General features: G+C 40.9%; 1 long non-coding RNA gene across 8 annotated transcripts in view; it reads left to right on the forward strand.

Moving 5' to 3' along the window:
- The window catches only part of LOC138736542 (uncharacterized), a 492,063-nt gene that overhangs the window by 55,162 nt on the left and 413,083 nt on the right, over window positions 1-23,818 (forward strand). For 7 of the 8 annotated variants that reach the window (XR_011340383.1, XR_011340380.1, XR_011340379.1 and 4 more), the window contains one exon: window positions 13,576-13,711. This is a non-coding gene — a long non-coding RNA (uncharacterized lncRNA). Of the gene's footprint in view, window positions 1-13,575; window positions 13,712-15,481; window positions 15,935-23,818 lie in introns of those variants that run through there. The other variant, XR_011340382.1, reaches the window with a different exon arrangement.

The raw sequence follows: 23,818 nt of genomic DNA on the forward strand, positions 1-23,818 counted from the left end.
GAGGAGTTCACGTACTAGTTAGACTCCTTCCAGGTGTGACCAGAGACGTCTTCAACATCGATGAAGTCAGATGGTCTGGACTCATTTCGAGGATAGGAACGAAAGGGTATGCGGTCATCAGGGACTGCTGTATACATGACATTGCTATTGAGGTTTTGAAGTCTTCGTACCTGAAGTTTTTAGAACAAGGTCCTAGTGAGCCATTGACTCGCTCTATGTCACCAATGGCCAGGAGAGACCATCGATGATTACCTGTTGGATCTGTGAAATGAAACGGCTATGAGCCGTGTTCGGGAGGAAGAACAAATCCGGGTCACTCTAGTCGTGGGGGTCGGCTTGAGGTACGTGAGGCAGCAACTTCTTGAGTCAGGTAAGAAGGACCTGGCTAGCCTCATCGTGCTGGCCAAATCACTGGAATAGCCAAGCTTGAGACCGACAACCTTGAAGCTAGAGAACTCATTCACCCCAACGAGCCCTACCAAGGATTGGCCGTTTCCACTAGCTCTCCCCTAACAGCAGCTGTCTCCAGTGCTAGGGAGCACTCCCATGTTAGGGAGTATTTCTTCTGTGGTACGAGTCAACATCCTCACTCCCGATGCCCGGCAAAAGACTCTGTATGCTCCAGCTGAAGCAAGAGGGGTCATTGGGCGAGGGTCTGCCATGCGAAGGCAAGCCAGGGGAAGTCCATGGCCTGCAGCACTCCCGGATCCGATTCCAGCCTCAAGCCATCTGGCTTGAACCCACTTGCTGCGCTACACACCGAGGATGATGGCAGTTAATAAACAGAGCAAAAAGGCTCGGTGGCCATGTTTCCGTGCCTCAAATTCAAATTCGGCACCTTCATCGTCAGAGGAGAAAGGAGGCCAGCTATCTTTCCATGCCATGAAGTCAATGCCATCTTGCCTGCAGGTAAATCGGGACGGTGTGGGCCTCTCAAGTGAGGAATACGGAGTCTCCAGGATCCTGGCCTCTTATGGTTCTGGATCAGGACAGACCTCATCAACTTAACAACTCCATAGTGACTGTCAAGGTAAATGCACATTCTACTAAATGCCTAATCAACACAGGATCTACTGAAAGCTTCATACATCCTGAAGATGTATCCTTCCAATTATCGTATATTCCTCGCATTCCATTCGCACTCTACTCATATTTATTGTATAGTACATTTGTCATTTGAAGATGGGGGGGACTTTTGTAAAATACACCTGTATGTACTTAACGAATTGTATGCTTCGGAAATGTTGGGTCTGAACATCTTGTGTCACCTTAAAAGCGGGACCTTGGAGTATTCTGCTTCCCTCCCTCCCATTATGGTCTGGAACGGAGGGCCTCTAAAGTCGGAACCCACATTAAATATTGACCCCCCACCTTCTTTCCAAATCTAATCCCAGATCCAAACCTATTGCTACCAGGAGTGGGTGGTACAGCACAGCTGACCGAGATTTCATAAAGGCTGAGACACAGCGTCTACTCAATGAAGGTATAATTGAACCTAGCACCAGCCCGTGAAAAACACAAGGTGAAAACAAGTCCAAGATAGTAATTGATTACAGCCAAACTATTAATCGGTACACACTCCTGGACGCGTACCCCCTCCCTTGAATCTTGGACATGATGAATGATATAACGCAGTATTGGGTCTATTCGACCATTGATCTGAAAGTTGCTCATCACCTGTTGCCAATCCTTCCAAGGACTGACCCTACATGGCATTTGATGCAAACGGTCATCTCTATCAATTCCAGAGGGTCACTTTTGGTATTACTAATGGGGTTTCCATCTTCCAGAGGCAGATGGACTGGATGGCGGATGAGTATGGGTTGAAGGCTGCCTTCCACTACCTCGACAACATCACCATCTGTGGCCACACCTTGAAGGATCATGATGCCAATCTCCAGAGCTTTCTCCATGCAGCAAAAGCCCTGAACCTCACTTATAACTCCAGTAAGTATGTGTTCAGGACTAAAAGTCTGGCTGTCCATGGCTACATGGTGGAGAATGGCATCATTGGCCCTGACCCCGATAGGATGTGCCCCCTGTTGGAGCTCCCCATTCCCAGGCTTTGAGGAGATGCCTGGGGTATTTTCATATTACACCCAGTGGATCACTCATTACGCTGATAAGGTTCGCCCCCCTCCTAAAAGCCACTCTGCTTCCTCTCTTGGCTAAAGCCCAAACAGCTTCTAACTACATTCAAAGCCATATTTCAAAAGCCACCATGCATGCGGTGGACGAGAATGCACCTTTCTAAGTGAAAAGCAATGCTTTGAACATAGCCCTGGCTGCTACCTTCAACCGGGCGGGCAGGCCATTTGCATGCTTTTCCCCCTCAGACATTGCATGGCAATGAGATCTGAAACCCCTGTGTGGAAAAGAAGGCCGTGAGGCACTGGAGACACTACCTGGCTGGTAGGAAATTTATGCTCCTCACTGATCAGCACTCTGTGGCATTTATGTTCAATAGTGTCAAGAGGGGAAAAATTAAGAATGACAAAATTGGTAAGTGGAGGATCAAGCTCTTCACATACAATTAATGACATTGCCTATCGGCCAGGAGCTCTTAATGACCCTCCAGATGCCTTATCCAGAGGAAACTGTGCCTCTGCATATATAGGTCAACTGCGGTCCCTACATAATGAGCTCTGCCATTCAAGGGTCACCTATATGGCTCATTTTGTAAAGGCATGCAATCTGCCCTACTCCATGAAGGATATCAGGGAAATGACCAGGTCTTGCCAGGTCTGCGCGAAGTGCAAGCCACACTTCTACCACCCCACAAAGACACCCCTAATTAAGTCATCTAGGCCCTTTGAACAACTCATTGTTAATTTTAAGGGACCTCTTCCCTCCACGAATGGGAATACTTTCTTCCTCTCTATAATTGACGAGTACTCCCACTTCCCGTTCACCATCCCATATCTGGACACGTCTACTTCATCAGTCACCAAAGGCCCTAGACTCCATTTTCACCCTGTTTGGTTATCCCAACTACATTAAATACATAGCAACGGGGGTTCATCTTTAATGAGCGAAGAGCTACGTCAGAACCTGCTGGCAAGGAACATCACATCCAGCAGAACTACGAGCTACAACCCCCAAGTTGAAAAGGAAAATGCCATGGTCTGGAAGGCTTCAAACTGGCCCTCAAGTCAAGAGGCCTTCCAGATTCACCCTGGCAGGAAGTCCTACCTATGGCGCACCATTCCATCTGCTCGCTACTATGTACTGCAACCAATGCTACTCCTCACAAACTCTTACTCAATTTTGAGATAAGGTCAGCATCAGGAACTATGCTGCCAACCTGGTTCACCATTCCTGGTCTAGTCCTTCTCAAGAAGTAAATGAGGAGAAGCATTCGGCAAAGCACGGTGGAAAGGGTGAAACTGCTCCACACTAATCCCACGTATGCCTTTGTGGAGTACTTGGATGGCAGGGAGGACACCGTCTCCATCAGGGACCTGGTACCCGCTGGAACAGAAACTCCACTGCCTCAAGTGCCCTGCGAGCCATGGAGTTCATTCTCGCCAGCCCCAGCCATAGCCTTGGGGAATCTGGCTCAGGAGGAAATTGTATCCCCCTCCACTTTAGAGCTGAAAACCCAGCCCACCTCTCCTCCCTCACAAGGGGACCAAAAGACCCAAGGAGCCCAAGGCCCTTCAGTGCTGAGGCGCTCCACCAGGATCTCTAGATCCCCGGACCTCTTAAATCTGTAAATAACTGTATAATTTTCTATTTTTGTTCTTCTGTATCTGTCTTCATCCACAGACCCTAAATTCTGCAGGAAGGTGTGAATGCAGTGAACTGGGATTCACTAGTGATGTGTTGTATTGATGGCTGGCTCTGCCCCCATCTACTCATATATAACCCTGAGCCCTTCTGAAGACCACTGTAAGACCCTACCCTGAGTTATTAAGCTAATAAAAGCATGTGTTCTCCCTCCAGTCGTGAGAGCTTATATTTGTGCTACACATAGTCACTATGGTAATGCTACAAATAATAACTTTTACTTTTTTATTAATTTTTTTTATTTTTCACACTATGAACCATATTAACCAAAATACATACAAACATTTCCCTCTTGAATATACACAGTGTCATTTTCTCCCCTTTTTCCCCCCTCCCTTCCCTCCCTCCTTCCCACCCCCTCCCTACCCACTAAATGTTCAACATATACATTACAATAAACCCATTAAACAATGTCATCACACAATGAATATAAATTCGGTCAGTTTGAAGGGATAGGAACAAAATTAACTATGAATCAAAAACACAAGGTTTTAACTTTTACACCTTGCACTAACTATAATTGTAATTATTCTGCTTTGCTCGTTATAGGAAGTCTGTCTGATTGTGCAGCCAGCAGATCTGGTCCTGAGCTTTGGAATGTACAGGGGGCAGAGAGAGGGGATTTGTGCAGGCATTGGGAGCTAAAGTGGTAGGGAAATAATGTGATCCTTAATGAATTGCCAAAGCTTTGTCCTTGACAGATTCAGAATACAAGGTGGACAGAGCACAGAACATTAAATCATGGTATAGGCCCTTCAGCCCACAATGTTGTACCATCTTACATAAACCTACACACCTATTTTTTTTAATTGCATCCATGTGTCTGTCTAAGAGGCTTTTAAGTGCCCCTATTGGACTAGCCTCCACCACTACCCTTGGCAATGTATTCCAGGCACCCACTCTTAGTGTAAAACAGAGGTTTTCAAACTTTTTCTTTCCACTCTCATACCACCTTAAGTAATACCTATACCATAGGTGCTCTGTGATTACTTAAGGTGGTATGTGAGTGGAACAAAAAAGTTTGAAAACTGCTGGTGTAAAACAAAAAAAATTAGCTCCGACATCATCCCTAAAATTTTCTCCATTCAGCTTAAACATGTCCTCTGGTATTTGCAATTCCTGCCCCAGGGATAAGGTGTTGGCTGGCCACATTATCTATGCCTCTCATAATCTATGGACCTATAAAAGTCACTTCTCATCCTTCTTTCCAAAGCCAAGGGATCTGTTGTGCTTGCGCCATAAGACATGTTCTCCATCCCAAGCAACATCCTGTTAAATCTCCTCTGCATCCTCTACAAAGCATCCACATTCTTCCTGTAGTGATCTAAACTCTGATCTAACCAGAGTTTTAGAGAGCTGCAATATTACCTCAGGGCTCTTGAACTCAATCCCCTGACTAATAAAGGCCCGAATGCCACAAGCCTTTTAACTAACCTATCAACCACACATCAACCTAGAGATATCTATGGATTTAGACCCCAAGGTTCCTCTTAACAATCCTGCCATTAACCATGTACTCCACCTTCAAGTTTGGCCTTCCAAAAGGCATCACTTCACTCTTATCTGGCACTTTTCTGCCCAGCTCTCCACCCTAAGAATCCCTGATGTGTCCCTAAGAATCCTGTCCAGTAGTTCACCCACCACTGACGTAAGACTCACTGGCCTATAATTCCCAGGATTTCCCCTATTACTTTTTTTAAACAAGATGATTGCATCTGTTATTCTCCAATCCTCCAGTAGCTCCCCTATGGGCAGTGAGGAGACAAAGATCATTGCTAATGCCCCAGCATTCTCTTCCTTCACTCACTGTAGTAATTTGGGGTATATCTTGAACAGTTCTGGGGACACATCAATACGAACATTTTTAGAAGATTTAGCACTTTCTCTTTCTTCAATATGCTCAAGGACATAACTTATTCTGTGCTAACCTCACATTTACCAAGTTCTATCTCTCTGGTGAACATTGAAGCAAAGTATTGATTTAGGACCTCCCCTACCTCTGCCTCCAGGCGCATATTCCCTCCTCCTTTATACTTAACCAACCCTATCTTCACATTAATCATTTTTCTGTTCTTCACGTATGCATAGAATGCTTTGGAGCTTTTTTAATCCTACTTGCCATGGTGTTTGCTCACTCCCTACTTGTGCTCTTAAGTCCTTTCTTAAGTTGCTTCCTGGTGACCGTATAATTCTCATGAGCCTGTTAAAGTCCGCCCACGCTGCAAACTTATCTGTGAATAAAGAACACAGCGGAGAATCACAGAACGAGTTTTAAAATACAATCAGTTTTAATACTTCAATTGTAACACCGGTGGGAGATAGGGGGCAGCATTTTGAAATAGCACTGATATTCCTAGATTCCCTTCTCAAAGTTCAAACAGAAATGGGTCAATTTACATAGTAAATTAGATCATAGTAAATAAATATGACTTCACATGTTCTAATTGGAAAAAGCTTTCACATTTGTTCATGGACTTAGAATTTCTTTGTTCATTCAGCGATGTCTCCCAAAACCTCTAATTACTTCTTAGCTTCAATTACTCATCCAACACTGTCACAGCTAATGTCTCCTACAGATGTAGATTGTTGCTCTTTCTTGATACGAGAACCCTTATAACTGATTTATTTTGACAGACCTTCTGGGAAGATGAAAACCTTAAATGTTCTTTTTCCAGAAAGTTCACTCTTAGTTAGAAATTTACAATCCCATAATCCTTAGCAATAAGAGATGGCCAATTTCAATGTGAAAACTCCCAGAATTCTTTACAGTCACAAAATAATGCTTAATTACCACAAATATTTTAAATTTATCCCTTTTATAATTTCATAACTAATCAGATTGTACTGCAAAAGGTGTTTAGTTGTACACATTTTATCAAGATACACATACCCTTGAGTAGGACCATAACAAAAAGGATAATCATGAAAAGGGCTGTGGAGAATACTTGGGTAGCACAGAAACAGTAAATCTACAAAGGTAGCTGGGAGCATAATAGTTTTTTTTCTCTTCCACCTCTGGATCCATTCAGTAGCAAGGCATTGTGCAAAGGAATAGGTGTGATGGTCAGGCATTTCATTTCAATTTCTTGTGAGACCTGTTTTACATCCAGTTCATCCATTTAGTGATATTGTCCGAGCTGTTCGTTCAGTAGACTTGACCTATAATCTTTCAGGTCTCCCCACAACCAGCCAGAATAGTCAGGGTCCATTCAGTTCTGGATTGTCACTGTGACACCACCTTTGCTGACACCACCTTCCCAGCTGCTGGGAGCACCTTAGCCATTTCACAAGCCAATAGCCCCAGCTTCTGAGTCTGAAAACTAGCCCTTTGGATGCCTTTCTTTTACCATCGAAGGGCAACAGAATCATAAAGACCTGCTCCATCTTAGAGACATTTCTCTTTATCCTGATCCTGGTTACCTCTATGCAATCAGGGTATTGCTATTGCTTCTGTACATTAACAGGACTCCATGCAATTAGTAGTCAGCCATGGATATGTCTTATATAAAAAATAAAAAGTCTCATTGTATATAGTAAAAGTTTTACATCAAAGTTCTCTCAGCTTTGGTATGGTTATATAACTGTAGGCACCATTTAATAAAATATGTCATGTTATACCTCCATATGTTCATATCCTTGCTTTCACATCTGTAATCTCTTCTCAGGGTTCCCTGTCATTAACAGGCAAAATAATGCATTCTGAATCAAGTGAAAAATCCAAATACTGGAAGGTTCTGTGTAGAGTTTTAAGAACATCTGTTCATTTTCATGTCTTGTTTCTATTTCAGCTAATTATTCCATAGTTGGACTGTATCTCCGCTGATTTCTAACAATATCCCTTAAATAATTCTCATTTTGTGTCTAGGAGTCAAAGCCAAATGAATGTTTAGTTTTTCTTTAATCTTTATTTTTCTCACTCGCTCCATTTGTCTAGAAAGATGCTGCTTGCCTTGTTTACCTTGATATATCTTATCTGTTGCTGAGGTGCTGCATTTCAATGAATTGGAAATATTCAGGCATTTCTTGTTAATTCTCTGTTTAATTATTTATTATTTACAAGTTGGCTTTTAGTCCCTAAAGCTTCTGTATGCTTCCTTCTTCCTCTTAACTAGCTGTTTCACCTCTTTTGCCAACCATGGTTCCCTTATCCTATCAGGTCACAAATGATGCCAAGCTCTTTTTCCATTACGCCTGCCTCCATGCCACCTCCTTTGTAAGGTGTCCTTTCCCTTGAATGGTGAACTTTTCTTCCATCTCCAACACTCCCGCTATTCCCCTTTCCACTGCAACACTTGTTCCTACACTATTGCCCTCATCACCATCCAGAGATCTTAGGAGCTCCTGATTACATGCCATTTTAACTCCTTTTCTTGTTGCCACACTGATCTCAGCCTTCTCCATTACTAGTATGAGGCTAAACACAGTGGTACAAACATTTTATTTTCCGATTTCAGGTAGCCCTCCCCCCCACCCCACCCAGTATTCACTTCGCTCCCTTTATAATCCATCCTGGTTCCCTTACCTTCCCTTTTTTTTTCCAACTACGTCCTCAATATCCCCATTCTCCAATTCTTTTTTCCCTTCCTCAGTTGGTTCTATCTGTTCATCCCCTACACACTTAATCTACTGAGTCTCCCATCTCCTCCCTTAATGGTTTCAACATCTCTCCCTTGTCTGATTAAGCTAATTACCTCCCTTGTTTATCAGATTCCAAAATCTGCAGCTCTTTATATCTCCACTCATAACCTTCCAGCCTGACTCTACTTCCAACCTCTCCTCCCATCACGTGACTCCATCTGCTCATCATCCTCCTTTCACTTGGAGCCTTGGCAACTACCTCAACCCACCCACTCACTTCTTTACACTGCTTATGTCTCTCTACATTCTCAGTCATGATGCAGGGTCTTGATCCAAAATGTCGACTGTCCTTCTGCCTCCATAGGTGCTGCTTGATCTTCCATGAGTTGGTTAGATTGAATCGATTCCAACATGGATATATGGTGTAGATGTAAAAATCTGCTATCCAAAGGTTCAGAAATCCCAATGGTTTGGCATCTGGCTCCCCAAGTGTCAACAACTGTGCCTCCTTTCACAGATCAGAGCATCATTTCCCTGTGATCCTTTTCAATTTAATAGATTTAATCAAAAATGTGTATTCTACAGGGGACATCAGTAAAAATAAAAGTTAATTTGAAGTGTATGTAAGTATTAATTAGAAGAATATTTAACTGTCTGAAAAACCTGTTAGTTCAGCAGAAATAAAGGCTAATTTAAATCAGCAAACAAATAACATTTTATAAAAAATTATCATTGATTTATGCATCAAAGAAAATAAGGTTCCGAGTAATGATTGAAAAACAACCAATTAATGATAAACTAAACTACTCAGGGCATGTAGTATACACATCCCTTCATGACAAAACATTGAATCACTATTAATTTTTTCCAGATAGTCAAAATAACCACAATTGATAATTTTACGAGCTTAGAGGACCCCAGAACCCAGCAGCAATAGATATTCACCAAGACAAATGGTTACTTAAACAAAAGTTGCTTTTAATTATCTTTAAACATTAAAACAGGATCAAACTCTAACTTATCACTATTAATTTTCTTAACTTAACTTAACCTCTTCTAATTCTAAGTGCTCCTGTATGTAACTTAGAAAAGTTCTTTGATTCACAGTCCAATCTCACTTCTCACTCCTCCAAGTTCACTGGTTTCAGGCAATTCTTATCCTGTGCAGAGAATTTAACATTTATGAAGTTCACCAGGCTTTGGTGCTTGAAAGGTAAATGGTTAGTTACCACTCAGAAAGGTTCTTGTTAGTTTTCAGAGAGAGATTTGTTGTTTGCTGGACACAAACTGATTTCTTCTAATCAGCCACATCAGTGTCTTGCTGACAAAACTTGCCCCATCAGGGTTTTCCAGATGATCTTGTATGGACCTCAAGGGCTTTGAACAGTCTGAACTAAGAACTCATGACCTGTCTTCAAAATGGGGGTTTTCCACAAGCTTGTCAGCTTATCCTGTTCCGGTCCCAGCTGCTGCTGCTGAACTATAGCACTGTAGAGAGAATTCTCTCTCTCTCCCTGAGAAAAGCCTGTTTGACTCCCTCTGCTTGCAAAACCACATGACCCTCTTAGAACAGCAAGCTTCACTCAGACAGCCTGCGGCTCCGAACCTAACCCTCCGAGTTCTTTCATCTATTGCCTTTTTATAAGTCCCTTGGGCACTCTTCAAAGATTTTGCAAAGGCACTCAGCATGAGCAGAGCTCCAGTATTTTAAATAAGATCTGTTTTGAAGTGTTTGTATGTGACCTACACTAAAACCCTGACACATTTATCTCTTTTAAAACATATCTATGTACAGTATAAAATACAACATAATCTGTCACAATGTGCCCAAAATCAATTTGGAATTGATTTTTAATGGGGAGACTTGACCTGCAACTACCATTTTTTTTTCTTGTCAGTTCAATGCAAACTTTCAAATTAACAGAAATATTGGAATGATATGGTGAGAGAATGGGGTGAGGGCTATGAATCAGGCATTGTGGATTGAATTAAAATAGAGTGAAACAGAATTGAATGTTGTTCATTAATGGTGTGCTTCAATGAGGAGGAGGGCTGAAGAAGCCCATGGCATAGATAAAGTATTTTTCAGAAGCAAAATTAAACATTACAATTTTTTTTTTTGCTGTAGTGATTAGAATATCTAAAATATTATTTTATCCCATTTAGCAGATTATATAATGTGCCATGTTGAAAGTAGAGCATTGCTATGCACTCTTCTTCTTCTTTGGCTTGGCTTCGCGGACGAAGATTTATGGAGGGGGTAAAAAGTCCACGTCAGCTGCAGGCTCGTTTGTGGCTGACAAGTCCGATGCGGGACAAGCAGACACGATTGCAGCGGTTGCAAGGGAAAATTGGTTGGTTGGGGTTGGGTGTTGGGTTTTTCCTCCTTTGCCTTTTGTCAGTGAGGTGGGCTCTGCGGTCTTCTTCAAAGGAGGTTGCTGCCCGCCAAACTGTGAGGCGCCAAGATGCACGGTTTGAGGCGTTATCAGCCCACTGGCGGTGGTCAATGTGGCAGGCACCAAGAGATTTCTTTAGGCAGTCCTTGTACCTTTTCTTTGGTGCACCTCTGTCACGGTGGCCAGTGGAGAGCTCGCCATATAACACGATCTTGGGAAGGCGATGGTCCTCCATTCTGGAGATGTGACCCATCCAGCGCAGCTGGATCTTCAGCAGCGTGGACTCGATGCTGTCGACCTCTGCCATCTCGAGTACTTCAACGTTAGGGGTGTAAGCGCTCCAATGGATGTTGAGGATGGAGCGGAGACAACGCTGGTGGAAGCGTTCTAGGAGCCGTAGGTGGTGCCGGTAGAGGACCCATGATTCGGAGCCGAACAGGAGTGTGGGTATGACAACGGCTCTGTATACGCTTATCTTTGTGAGGTTTTTCAGTTGGTTGTTTTTCCAGACTCTTTTGTGTAGTCTTCCAAAGGCGCTATTTGCTTTGGCGAGTCTGTTGTCTATCTCATTGTCGATCCTTGCATCTGATGAAATGGTGCAGCCGAGATAGGTAAACTGGTTGACCGTTTTGAGTTTTGTGTGCCCGATGGAGATGTGGGGGGGCTGGTAGTCATGGTGGGGAGCTGGCTGATGGAGGACCTCAGTTTTCTTCAGGCTGACTTCCAGGCCAAACATTTTGGCAGTTTCCGCAAAGCAGGACGTCAAGCGCTGAAGAGCTGGCTCTGAATGGGCAACTAAAGCGGCATCATCTGCAAAGAGTAGTTCACGGACAAGTTTCTCTTGTGTCTTGGTGTGAGCTTGCAGGCGCCTCAGATTGAAGAGACTGCCATCCGTGCGGTACCGGATGTAAACAGCGTCTTCATTGTTGGGGTCTTTCATGTAACATGCAATAACTTTGCATAACCAAGCAGGGCAATATAAAAAACAATGAGGATATTGGGTGGATTGGAGGAACAGAGGCAGCTTGAAATGTATGTTAATGTGCTCTTAAAGGTAACAGGACTGTTAGGCAAGCTGGTTAAAATAACATATGGGATAATTTCCGATATTAGCTGAGACAGAGAATAGAAGAAAGTCACTCATGCAAGAATTGTTCTTAATTCTGGTTAGGTTAAATTTGGTTTCCACATTACAATGAAGATGAGGGGGTGCAGGGGAGATTTATCGTAGGAAGCTTTAGTTAAAGGGAAAGAATGAATGGGCTGTTTCAGAACAAAGGAATCAGTTAATGAGTATAAAAAGTTTGGTGGGGCCAAGAGAGAATAAATAGAAATAAATGATATCTCTCATCTGACTGGTTGAAAAACTGAAGGCATAGATCGGGAAAAGAAAGTTCACCTGGATAATGTTAAGATCTGGAACGCAGAGATTTTCATCATATTTAAAGCATGCTTTGATGTGTATTTGAAGACCTGTAACCTGCACAGCTATTCTCTCTACACCCATGATTGCATAGTCAAGTTTGGCTCCAACGCAATTACCGTTGTTGTCTGAATAATGGATAATGAAGAGTCAAAATATACGATAGAGATAGAGAATCTAGTTGCATGGTGCTAGAATAACAATCTTGATCTCCACGTCAGCAAGACTTTTAGATGGGGAGGCATAGAGGTCATGCAAGTGTCCATATTGGTGGCATGTCATTGGAGATGGTTAATACCTTCAAGTTCATGGTTAGCATAGCTGTTAGCACAACAGTGTCACAGTAGCAGCAACCGTTATAGGGGTTTGAATCCAATACCGTCTGTAAGGAGTTTATATGTTCTCACCGTTTCTGCTTGGGTTTCCTCCCACCATTCAAAATGTACTGGGGGTGTAGGTCAATTGGTTGTAATTGAGCAGCACGGGCTCGTGGGCTGAAAATGCCTGTTACCGTGGTGAAGGTCTAAATTTCAAATTAAGGTTCCTGGAATTCATATATTGGAGGACAATTCCTTTGAGCCAAAACATTAATACAACCGTGAAGAAGGCAGACTATTACCTCTATTTTCTATGAAGTCGAAGGTGATTTGGCATGTCATCAGATACTCCACTGAACTTGTACAGTTCTCCTGTGGAAAATAAACGGATTGATTGCATCACAGCCTAGTTTGGAAACTCAAGAACCCTGGAATGCAAAAGGCTACAGAACCTAGCCAAGTCCATCATGGGTACCAAAGATATCAAGAAGGCAGCCAACATCATAAAGGATCCCCATCTCTCTGGTCACAATCTCCTCATGTTGCTTCCTGCAGGCAGACAGTACAGAAGAGTGAATTCCAGTACCTTTAGATTCTATTCCTATCAGGGCCTGTACTAACCCAACCTATTCATAAACTACTCTGGATGACCAAAATATCTTCCTGCACTATTGAAACACCACATCTTTTTCTTGCAGTAACTGAAACAGTGAATATTTATTTATCTATCCTTTTATATTTATTGTTTCTTTTTCTGTCTCAGCATATTATGATAAATTTAATCTATACTATTTTAGTTGGTGTAACCTACATATGTGTGTTGCCACAGTCAGCAAGAATTTTAATGCGTATGTCCATTGAACTTAGGTACATGAAAATAAACTCCTCTCCTCACCTCATTAGATTCAGCAGCTCTTTATCAATTGGCAAAAATGAAATATATGAATGGTGGTAATACCCATTTCTTTAATAATTTTCTTGCAGTCATTGGTAATTATATACACAGAATTTTGGAAAAATAAACAACTTGGAAAATGTGATTGAGTTAAAATCTCCATCTGTGCATTTTTAGGATGGTGTACTTGATTGGATTAATGGAGTGTAGAGAACATAGGGCTGCAGAGCCCACAGAACTGCTGGAGGCGATCCATAGTAACTCTGAAGGGACTCTCTGTTGCTTATATAATGCTAATTACCCCAGACAAAAGGTAATTTCATGTAATATTACATTTTCTGTTTTAATAGTTGACAGTAAAAGAATTTTGAATCTTGAATCCTGGCAGATGCATAAGAAAGTTTCTACAATATTGTTTTTCTTATCAGCTATTCCAATTATCACATATAATCATTCAATGATGTGACTTCGGTTACATTAGTAAGGCAATCAGCCAACAGATGCCTGTAAACTTATTCAGAATTGATTTTTCAGTAATATTGAGAAGTAACATCATAAATATTCATTAAATAAATCATTTATTAAGTTTCAAACTTTTACGTGTTAAATTTAGTAATGTCATCCAATAAGAGTTGGAATCATCTTAATTATCTTGCACAACATTCAACAGATTGACAGAGCTTGCCTTTATTATCATGCTTAACCTCTTCATTGTAGTTCTTCAATTTGAAGTTTCCTTTTACAACATCCAGCGGGGCTGGAGAGAACACCAGAAGAACATAAGAAATATTGTAGGAGTTGGCAATCTGGCCTGTCGAGTACGCTCTTCCATTAAGATAGATCATAGCTGATCTGGCTGTGGACACAGCACCACATATCTGTCTATTCTTCCATGTTGTAAGTTTTCTATGATTCAATCATTTAATTCAACCTCGGTCCAAAATATCACAGATCTTAATTCCTGCGAATAGGGTGGTCACTGAGGTAGGATATTGTGCCATCAAAGATGGACATTTGGTGCAAGGATTTATGTGGGCATCCTCTTTCTGAACAAAATCCTATGACTTTGAGAATATCTGTGATAATGCCATACCTTGATTCACTTGTGGAGTCTCTAATAGCATTTAAAGTGCTGATAGGTCTTTGAATTTACAGAGCAGTCCTTTCCCCTCAAATCAAGCCATGATCTATCCACTGTTTCGGAACTACTTACATTTGCTACAGTATCACATCACCAATGTCCACTATTTGATGCATGTGTATTGACATCTGTGGTACGCACTCAGGAGTCTTCAGCTCAAAGCAAATCAAATGCACAGGAAACAGAAAAACCATTTACCTGAACATGCCATATGTACCTGGAGATTCCAGCTCCTTTTAGTGAGCAGAATTTATCATGCATGCAATAGAATTTATAGCTAAGTTGCTCAAAATTTCAGCAATAAAATACCAAATAAACTCACAAATTTATTTTTAATTGGCAGACGCCTAAGGTGGTGAAGTGACTCACAACCCCACTCAAATGTCTCCTTTCAGGATTTGACTAGCAGAGACCCGAGGGCAGGTCATTTACTCATCCTCAGAGCGGTTTCTTGTTGTGTAGTCCAGGTGACAGTCAAAGGAGAGGAAAAGGAAAGAAAACCAATAAATAGCATAAATCAAAAGTACCAAGGTACATTAATTCTGATAAGATGTACAGTGGAAAGAAAGAGGAATAGAAAAAAAAATTGACATGTAGCAAGGACTCTAAACTTGTCCGGGCTCAATGAATGCAAATTTATGTGTAAATGAATCTAAGTCTCAACATGTTAAATAAACTGCAGTTCCAGATGAACATCAGATCAGTATAGGAGAATAATGGACTACACAAACGAGCTGGAAAAAAATTCAGATCATGCAGCTTCCATAGAAAGTAAAAATGCAGACAAGGGTAGTGCTGTGTGGTTTGGTGCACTGATCTCCACATTGCCGAGGCTAAGGAACAACTCTCAGACATCTCTTTTTACTTACACCTTGAACAGTATGTCACCAAGAGGATGCTGTGCAACCTGTTGAGTTTCTTCAACGCTTTTCTGTATTGCAGTAGACCCCAGCAAAATAATGGAGACCACCCAAAGAGGAATTCTTCACAAAAAATGCCCAGATTCTTGAGAAAGAAAGTTCTGGCTGAAATTACCTTGCTCATAAACATTCACAATCAAGCCTGATTCTTCTCCTATGTCTTATGGTCCAACAACTTTGTGAACCTAGAGATGCTGGACTTCAGGCAACATAATTATTCTTCAAAATAGATACAAAGCAATATAAATAATTATGGACAATATTTTATGCACATTTGTGCCAGTGAGAAAAGATTGTTTTCAGATGTATGGCGCGATCAGTTTCACTTCTTGGATTTATCTTAAGGTTCAACATTTGAATTAGTACATAATCTTGGGCTCAGTCAGCACTGAGGGTGATCTATTATTACAGATATTGTGGTTTGGTTCAGATATTCACTCAGACAATTCAGTACCAGGTACTCTTTCCCCTAATAAACACATTACCAACCAAGAGAATTATTTGCTTCAATTCCAGACCTGCAATGAAATAGCCCATCCTTTGGCAGAGTCAAATGATTAGCACTGCAAATCTCTGAATGTCCTAAAACTCTCTTTATATCATAGAAGTATACTTGGAATGATTTTGCCATCTTGCACTATTGATCCCTTCTAGGAATACCATGTACCCATTCTCCACCATTCAGTTTCACAACCTCAATGGCTTAGCATCACTTGATCTTTTTTTTTAAATCACCTCTGCACAAAATCTTTGCTTACCTTCTGGCTTACTTCCCAGGAAGGTGTCCTTCCCATGAAGGTGTCATTATCAGTTGTTTAGCTTTTCTTGTAAATTAAGACTCACACTCCACTTCAGTTGGACAGTGGTTGAATTCCATCTGCTACAATGTCACTGCATGACAACTTGTGCCATAATCTCCTCACCTTGAAGAGGGTGACCATCTTCACTGTACTTGATTCTGAGTGATACTATCTCATACTTTTCCAGGGAGTTGTATTCAGTTGGGAATGTCTTGGTGTCCACGGCTGCTTTTCTTTGAAGCTGCCACCATTGATCATGGTTTGCCAGTGACTACAAGCTTTTAAACCTGACCACTGGTTTGCTTTTGTGTATGTGTGGCTCTCAGATATCTTTAGAGTGCAATGTTGCGATCCCTCAAATACGATTGGCTCAGTCCAAACTCTGCCAGACATTAATGGTGGATCCTCTTGTCCTCAAACCATAATACACGTCTGGGTCCATTTACATCCACAACTTTTCATCTCTCCCATAACATGCAGTGTCCCTCTTGCACATATTCAACATCATTTGCTCACATATTCAACATCATTTGCTCCAAGATGATGGAAAGTGATCAAGGTACAATTAAAACCATTTTTAAAATTATTTGGATAGACGCATGGATAGGAAAGATTCAGAATGATATGAACTAAACACAAACTATTTAGATTATCTTAGATAGGCAGCTTGCTCAACATGGATAAATGGGGTTGAAGGGTCTGTTTCTGTGCTCTCTGACAATGAATATAAAATAGTAGCATGACATCCTTACTCCTGAATTCAGTCTCATGTTATTAAGATCACCTATGCCCTTTTAGCTGCTTACTTCACTTGCATGTTATTGGTGAAAAAGTACACCCATGTTTTTTAGTGCATCGATATTTCCCAATCCAACATCATTATTTCGAATTCATTACTTCTCATTCCCTATCAAAGTGGATCACTTCACATTTCTCTAACTTAGTATCTGCAACTTTTTGCTCACTTCTCAGCCTTTGGACCCTCCTCATAACTCACAATCCCACCTAGTTTAATATCAGTGGCAAATTTCAAAACAATAGGTTTGGTTCCCTTACTCAAATGATTGATACTATATAGTGAATAGCTGATCATTGAGGTACCAATTAGTTAATTAATATCTGTCACTTCTAAATAGTCTTCTATCAAATGGTTTACGTCCATTGTTGACATACTAACATCAATATCATGAACTTTAAATTATTTAATGCTTAACCTAATTCTAAATATCCAAGTAAGCCACATCTAATGATCCTCTCCCATCTATTCTGGCACTCGCATGCTCAATAAATTGAAATAAGTTGGTTAAATCTTATTTACCTCTTTGAAATCACACTCATTTTTTTCTTGATTCCCTTTGGTATTTTGTTTGTGCCTTATCTTCACCTTCTTTCTAAATAGTCTTCATGGATACTAGCAAAACATCTGTCCATTTAGAGGTGAGAGCTCCCAGAAGATTCTGGCAAGTTCTCCTGACATTTGCACCCACATGACTTGTTATCTTCCTGACTTTGGTTGTCATAAGTTTCCCTCTGAACCCACTCAATGAAATTGCAGTGAAGAAACCAACAGCAACATGCCCCTTTCTTCCCTGAACCTGAGGACTGTGGCCTAAGAGAATCTGCATCACATTGTTGCACAACAGCTATATATTTTAAACTTTAATTTAGATGTGCAGCATGGTAACAGGTCCTTTTGGCCCACAAGCCCATTCCACACAATTACATCCAATTGAACTACACCCCCAGTACATTTTGAATGGTGAGATGAAATCAGAGCCCCCAGGGAAAACCCTCGCAGACACGGGGAGAACATACAGAATCCTTACAGAGAGCATGGGATTCGAACGCCGGTCCCAGTTACTGATGCTGAAAGAGTGTTGTGCTAACTGCTACGTTAACCATGCTGCCCTAAAGTGTAGCAATCTTATATTCCTTCAGCATGACAAAGAGTATTCAATAAGTTCTCTGATTTGTCAGCCTGCTTACAAAGAATCCCACTGTTATTAATCTATAAAACACAAGAAATTACTTATTTAGAGCTTGCATCTAACCTCACCATGCAACTTTGGTCTGTAGTTGCACATAACAAACTTACACATTAATTTCTGAACCCACTTGGATAATTTGTTCCTTCAAGGTCTTAAGAAGGTCTTTGGAAGAGTCTTTGTCCATTGATGGTGTCACCAATATGAAGACTGTTATCTCTTATGCCTTGGGCCCTGTTACTAGGATGAATATTGTCTATACATAGCAATTGGTTGAATTGGAATCCCTCATTGAGACAGAGAGTGCCGAGGGGAGATAGCCTGTCATCACCTTTATTTATCATTCATACCATGAACAAGATAGAGTTTCTCCAGAACCATAAATACAAGTTAGAATAGAAGTTAAACACGTTGAAATATTAAGACATATACAGTAAAAGTCTACTGTACACTAACCACATATGTTCTGGGCATTCTGATGACTTGAGGGAAAAAAAACTTTTGCCCAATCTGGACGAAAGGGCTAGAGTGCTACAGTATCTCCTATCAAATGACAGAAGAGAGAACAGTTTAGGTGAGGGGTATGTGGAATCCTTCACAATATTTATTGCCTTTCTCCTGCATCGACTGTTGTAAATGTCCTTCATGGTAGGAAGAAAGCCCCCAGTGATCTTTTCCACTGACTTCACTATCCTCTGCAGGGTTTTGCAGCCCGAGGAGGTGCAGCTTCCAAACCAGGCACAGGATGCTCTTAATACATCCTCTGTGGAATGTAGTGAGGATGGAGGGAGGGAGATGAACTTTCCTCAGTCTTCACAGGAACTAGAGGTTCTGCTAGGCTTTCTTGGTTATGAAGCTGGTGTTAAGGGACTAGGTGAGATTTTCCACCAAGTGCACTCCAAGGAACTTGATACGAATACATGGTCTGAGTATCTGAGATGGGGTCGGGTCTCTGCCCGATAAGCATTGGAAATGTTCGTATACATAAGGTCCAACGTGTTTGCCCTCTTGGAGCAAAGTCCACATACTGATGGAATTTAGGTAGGCCTGGCTTGAGGTTCACCTGGTTGAAATCCCCAACAATAATAATCAGTCCGTTAGGGTGTGCAGTCTGTAGTTCGTTTATAGCCCCATACAGTTCCCAGATCGGCTCCTTAGCGTTAGAACTTGGGGAGGATGTAGACTCCAACTATGAGGACTGTGGTCAATTCCTGCAGTAGATAAAATGGTCTACATCTGACAGTCACAAATTCCACCAGCGTTGAGTAGTGATCGATATAATGAGGACAGGGTGGGAGTGTCTTCAATATTGAGTATGGCTGGCTTGTTCTTGTTTGGTGTCCTCTGGGAACGACATTATACTTTTTGGCCTCAAGAGCACTGCTTCTCACTCCAAGTGCAGGATAAGTGGGAAACAGAACCCAGTAATTTTAAACGAAATCCAGGAAACAAGGCTCCAGTCAGTCAGGAACTGAATCTATTAGGTTTTATTAGCAATTGGACAGCAGATTATGTGAGTTTTTTTACTGTAGTCTGTTGGTTCTTGTTTGCTGCTGGTAACTAAGGCAAATAACAAAAGTAGAGAAACAAAAAGAACATCCCTCGTTGAATGAAAACATCTCTCAAGTCACAGCAGAAGTATAGCTCAAGCCAAAATGTAGTGCACTTTGTTCTTGGGGTGTAGGCAATCCCCAGGTTATGAACGGCCGTGTTACAAACAACTTGTACTTACGAACAGGCTGTTCCCCAATTCGCGCGCTTGCATAATGTACCTCATGAATGCCAAATAAGAACCGTAAGTACCTGTTGCACCTTATGTACAAATTTGGCTTATGGACAGACCCAGGTAATGGAACTCGTTTGTAATCTGGGGACTGCCTGGGGAGACTTGGAATATTCGTACCAACTTTTGGAAGTGGCAGAACAAGTCAGAAGGTTGTTAAAAGAGCTATGTTGTGTTTAGCTTTAATAACAGATTGCTACAGCTTTGTACATCACTGGTGAGAACTTTATTGAAAAGTAGAGGCCACAACATTTTTCAATATAATGACAAGGCTTTGGAGGAGGCATTGAAGACATTTACCAGCGTATTACCAATAATATGAGATCCAGACCAAGAGAGCCACATGACAATGCCTCTATTTTCCTGACAAATATTAGAGGAAGATTTAAAGGATGTGCTAAAGACTTTGACTAGATAAATAAGAATAAACTATTTTCACTGGCAGAAGACTCACTATCTAGAGGAAACTGAATGAAAGTCATTAATTGAAGGGTTAGAGGTGAGATGGGAGAATTGTTTCTTGCAGCAGATTGCTGTGATCTGGATTGAGGTACAGTATATGAGAAAATAATGGTTTAAAAAATGGAGGTAGAAGGAGCAACAAAGGCTGGTGATGGAACAGCCTCCTGTGCCATTTCATTTTGCAGACTCTTGTGCTACAGTGCACATGGCTAAGAATTGAATACAGTTAATGGATGCCTTCATGGTAATACGGTGGTTATCATTTTCTCTAGGGTCGTGAAATTATTGGTCAACTCCTATCCTTATTTCACAAATGTAGAACGTTACCTCAGTACTAGTACATTGTAAAAATAATTTCATGAGTGGAAGTGATTCATAACATGAGAGTCATAGATAAGCTTGAGTTATTATATGTTCTCAGGCAACTGAAAGAATGTCAATAATTTACAATTGAAAACTATTTTGTCCTATTTTATCCCAGGGTTATTTTTATTCTGTTTCCTGCTGCTTTCTGAAATTGCGATGCGAGGAAGATAATTAACTTTCTTCAGCACAGAGATTTTAAGCTTGGCTCCTGATACCCTATCAATAACACCAAAAGGCTGGAATTGCAGGATGACAGGCTTTTAATACCATGAGGCTTGGACCATGCTCCTGTTCTGGCCTGATCCTAGGACTCATTTTGAGGGAGGGACTTGACATAACCACCTTTATTAGGGGGTTCCAGGGGGTGGAGTGAGCCAGCCATACATTTGGACAATACAGACACATAGTGCCAGTAACCAAGTAAGAGTATACAATAGTGTACCACCACTGCTCCATTAGTTCAGGGTCATGATTTATTTGAAGTTTCAAGGTTTTAGGAAACCAGCTTGTGTTGTTTCTCCGAAGTGCACTCCCCTTTGAAATTAATGTACTGCAGTTTGTTCTGAAGATTGTTGCCCAAAGCTTGACACTGCCATTTAGATCTGAAGTCAGTAAGTTGTTAGGATCAGGAATCCATAAAAGAATAGTGAAAGCAAATTCATTGGTAAAATTTAGCAATGAATTTGAAAAATAATAAAGAGGGGAAAAAATGGAAGGCAAAGAACTGGAGGTTGGGGAAGTTGGTAAGATCCCTCATAAATACAGCATGAAGAGAAAGGGTTGAATTGGTTCCTATTGCCCTGTAAAATTGTATGTTTCTCACTAAAGCTCAGTAGTTGAAAGTGAAGGTGTCCATGAAAGTTGAGAGTGATGGTTGCAGAACATCAGTTAATTAAGCTTTTAAATGGTGACATAGTGGGAAATGCTGATGTTCCAACAGACTTGGGTGATTGTATACTCAAGCCACTGGCAGTGAGCAATTCGAGACAAATAGTATTTTGGCCTTTTTTGCCAAAGGATTTGAGTACAAGAATGAAAATGCATTTGTACGTTTACACGTGGCCTTAGTAAAGCCACATCTGGAGGATGGTGGATATGTTTGTTCCCCTTACCTAAAATGAACACATTTGCTTCAGAAGGGGCACCGCGAAGATTCTATAGACTGATTCCTGGGATCTCAGGTTTTTCATAAGAGTTAGATTGACCGCAATAGAGGTGGTTTTTCAATTCACTTTATTTATTCAAGGTATGTAGGCTTTGCATGGTAACCTAGCATTTAATTGCCACTAAGAACCATAGAACATTACAGCACAGAAACAGACCCTTTGGGTTTGTGCTGAACTATTTTTCTGCCTAGTCCCAATGATTTGTGTACCTGTGTACCTGTCTAAATTCTTCTTAAATGTTAAAATTCAGCCCGCATTCACCACTTCAGTTGGCAGCTTGTTCCACCCCACCTCCCCCCCCCACCCCCCGCCCTCCCATTGTCTGTGTGAAGAAATTCCCCCTAATGTTTCCCCTAAACTGTTCTCTGATTTGTATCACACCTACACTGAGAAGTAAAAGTCTACCAACATTTATTCTGTCTGTACCCCTCATAATTTTAAATACCTCTATCAAATATTCCCTCATTCTTCTATGCTCCAGGGAATAAAGTCCTAACCTGTTTAATTTGAAGTCTGAGCAACATCCTGTAAATCTTCTCTGCGCTCATTCAATCTTATTGATATCTTTTCCATATAGGTGACCAAAACTGCACACCATACTCCAAACTTAGCCTAACCAATGCCTTATGCAACTTTACCATAACCTCCCAACTCCTATACTCAACACTTTGATTTGTGAAGACCAATATGCCAAAAGCTCTCTTTACAACCCGATCTACACATGATACTACTTTCAGGGAATTATATGTCTGTATTCCCAGATCCCTCTGTTCTACCACACTCCTCAGTGCGCTACCATTTACCATATATGTCCTTTCTTGGTTTGTCCTTCCAAAAATGCAACACCTCACACTTATCTGCATTAAATTCCATCTGCCATTTTTAGTCAATTTTTCCCAGCTGGTCCAGATCCCCCTGCAAGCTTTGAAAGCCTTGAGAAACTGATGGTGAGCTGCCTTCTTGAACTGCTGCAGCCTTTGTGGTTTGGGTATTCCCACAATGCTATTAGCAAAGGAGTTCCAAGATTTTGACCCAGAAATGGTGAAGGAAAGCTCACACATTTCCAAGTCAGGATGATGAATGCTCAAATCCCAGGTGATGGTGTTTCAGTGCTTTGGCTGCCCTTGTCCTTCTGGAGGTCTTTAGTTTAGGAGGGGAGGTCAAAGAAATCCTGGTGAGTTGCTCTTAAAATAAATAAATAAATAAATAAATAGAAAAGTTTATTTTAGTTTATTAGGGTTATTTTATGTTTAGTATTATGGAGTGAGACAGAATTAATGAGCAATTTCTAGGGAAAAGTGGAATTTCATATTGAGTTTAATGGCAGTGTCAGTCAGTTCAGCAGTGAGGTCTTATATTTAAACAAATGTATAAGGAAAATTATATTAAATAATATCTTAATAAGTCATTGCAATGTTGGCAAAAAAAAGCTTGATTATAGGGATGATTTGAAATCAGCAAATTGATTCAGAATAAAAAAATAGAGTGTGAGATTATCAGTAAAATGTGCTAAAACAAATTGTAAATATTTTTATATTTTTGCAAAAAGAGAATACTGAAAATAAGCATAGATTATTTAAAGGTTGTGGCAGGAGAAATCACATTAGGGAATTTTTCAAAATGGAAGAAACGTTGAACTGATCAGATAGTTTGCATGCTTCTTCAGAATGGGTGGAAAAACAAACAGGAGGTTGCAAGAAACCAAATAATTAAATATTGTTTTCACAATAATTCTGAACATAAATTTCTGGAGAGATTAGTTTGGCAAAAGTTGGTCATACCCCCCCAGATCAGAAA

This window comes from Narcine bancroftii, chromosome 6, assembly GCF_036971445.1.
Source record: "Narcine bancroftii isolate sNarBan1 chromosome 6, sNarBan1.hap1, whole genome shotgun sequence".
Taxonomy (NCBI): Eukaryota; Metazoa; Chordata; class Chondrichthyes; order Torpediniformes; family Narcinidae; genus Narcine; species Narcine bancroftii.